This window comes from Acomys russatus, chromosome 8, assembly GCF_903995435.1.
Source record: "Acomys russatus chromosome 8, mAcoRus1.1, whole genome shotgun sequence".
Classification (NCBI taxonomy): domain Eukaryota; kingdom Metazoa; phylum Chordata; class Mammalia; order Rodentia; family Muridae; genus Acomys; species Acomys russatus.
Genome location: NC_067144.1, coordinates 9296201 through 9298799, shown reverse-complemented (window position 1 = coordinate 9298799; position 2599 = coordinate 9296201). Strand labels below are relative to the sequence as shown.

At 43.1% G+C, this 2599-nt stretch overlaps 1 pseudogene; it reads left to right on the top strand.

Annotated features, from left to right (window-relative positions):
* The first annotated feature begins 220 nt into the window (after positions 1–220).
* Positions 221–2382, top strand: LOC127193245 (myosin light polypeptide 6-like; annotated as a pseudogene).
* Positions 2383–2599: the final 217 nt, after the last annotated feature.

Here is a 2599-nt window from a genome sequence, read left to right as displayed (position 1 = left end):
CGTCATGAACTTGTCCCTGCAGATATAATAGTTCCTGTTTCATGGCACTCATGGGCTAGGAGTGCCTAGCCGTTCATATGTTCTGAGTATAAACCACCGCCAATGTGAGTGGTGCCTTTCCATCTGCTGACATCCTGGACTGAAAAAGGAGAGAGCACAAGTTGGAGCACCAGCAGTCATTTCTTTCTCCTCCTTGAAAGCAGATGCAGTGTGACTAGCCATGTCATGCCTTTGCTGCTGTAACTTCTCCACCATCATGATTGCACCTTCAAACTGTGAGCCAGGACAAACCCTTCCTCCTTTAAGTTGCTTCTGTGAGGGACTTTGTTACAGCAGCAAGAAAAGTAACTGATACATCAAGGCAATAAGAATGTACAGGTTAGGCAGAAGCAAGCTCTCAGCAAAGATGAGAGAAAATTTTCATTTATTTTCACTTTCTGTATGACTTATATATGCTTTGCGTTACAAACTGCTTTTTCGTTAAAAAAAAACTATACTTTGTTGAAATATCATGGAATGTAAATAACAAATTTAACCTTTAAGCAAAAGTTGGTATTAATTTGGGCAACAAACACTTCCTCAGGTGGCAATGATAATCTGACCTGTTGCATATGTATATACCATCACAATATGACTTTGCTATTTTCTTCTCATAAAGAAGTAGAGTTTACTGACCTTTTAAAATCTGGACTGACTTTGTTTTGACCAATAGAGGAAGATGGCATAAGTGCAATGGTGTACTTTCGATCTTAGATAGTAAGGAGCCCTGGGCCTCTGCTCCTAGCCTCTCACCATGTGGAAAAGCCTGGGTTAGCTTGCTAGATGCCAGAGACATATTATCTAACCTTCAGGATCAATCAGCCATAAACTGAGCTGCTGACTGTAGCTGTCTGAAAACACCAAGGCAAGTTTCACAGTGTCTGACACACTGAGGCAAGTTCCTACTGTCTGAGACACTAAGGCAAGTAAGTTCACACTGTCTGAAAACACCAAGGCAAGTTCACACTGTCTGAAACACCAATGCAAGGCCACACCATCTGAAAACACTAAGGCAAGTTCACATGGTCTGAGACACCAAGGCAAGTTCACACTGTCTGAGACACCAAGGGAAGTAAGTTCACACTGTCTGAAGCACCAAGGCAAGTTCACACTGTCTGAGACACTAAGGGAAGTAAGTTCACACTGTCTGAAACACCAAGGCAAGTTCACACTGTCTGAAAACACTAAGGCAAGTTCATACTGTCTGACACCAAGGCAAGTCCACACTGTCTGAGACACCAAGACAAGTTCACAAGAAGTTGCCATGGAGTTGATCCCAGCTTAAATTATTAACCAAGAAATAGTGGGGGTGATTATTTTATGCCACTCAGCCTCATACTGGTTGTTACACAGAAAATGCTAACTGGTACATATAGTGCATGTCCCTGAAGGCCATTTAGTTTGGTGAAATTATCTGGCCTATTAACACACTTGCTGGATTTTTAAAAGAGAGTCTTGAATGAAAAGGATACATTACAAACTCACCACAAAAAAGCATGGAAGGCCAGAGTTTTCATGGAAGCTATTTTGGCTGTTTGCAGGGATGCTTCAGACTTAGAAAGAACGTGCTTTTCAATGTGATTCCCAGTAATCTCTCCATTTAGAGTACATTTTATATTTTACCAAGTACTTGCAAACACAAAGTCACTTCTGGTTTGGAATTAAAAATCATTAGAAGCCAGGCATGGTGGCACGACCTGTAATCCCAGCACTCAGGGAGACAAAGGCAAGCAGATCTCTGTGAGTTGGAGGACAGCCTTGTCTCCAAAGTGAGTTCAGGACAGCCAGTGGTACACAGAGAAACCCTATCTCGAAAAACAAAAACAAAATACAAACAAAAATATCAGAGCTGGACAAAACTGCCCAAAAAAAAAAAAAAAAAAAAAAAAAAAAAAAAATGTCCCACAGCCAAGACATGTGACTTCACCAAAGACCAGATCACAAAATTGAAGGAAGCCTGCCAGCTGTTTGACCCAACTGATGACGCCAAAATCCTGTAAAGGGAGTTTAGGGATGTGATGGAGGCTCTGGGCCACAACCCTATCAATGCCGAGGTGCTCAAGGTCCTGGGGAACCCCAGGAGTGATGAGATGATTGTGGGGGTTCTGGACTTTGCATCTCCTGTCCATGCAGCAGACTGTGGCCAAGAGGAAGGACCAGGGAACTTATGAGGATTATGGGTGAAGGCCTTCATGTATTTGTGAAGTCACAGGTACTGAAATCCGTCATGTCCTTGTCATGTTGGGTGTGGCGATGATGGAGGAAGAAGTAGAGATGCTGGTGGCAGAGCGTGAGGACATCAGTGGTTGTGCAAATTGTGAAGAGCTTGTCTGGATCTGCTGATTGGCTAAGGACGTTTCCAGATCCCTAACTTGTGCTTTGCTCGGTGTGAGACTTCTGTGGTCCCTGATGCTGCCTATGCCCCCTTATCACAGAACCTGCCTGTCAGATGTTTTCCAAATCATCATCACAGAGTTAAAAAGTAACCTTGGGGCCATTACCCCTAACCTGAGATTTCATTGGAAGAATGTTCAACCCCAACGATTCACTCACAGAAACT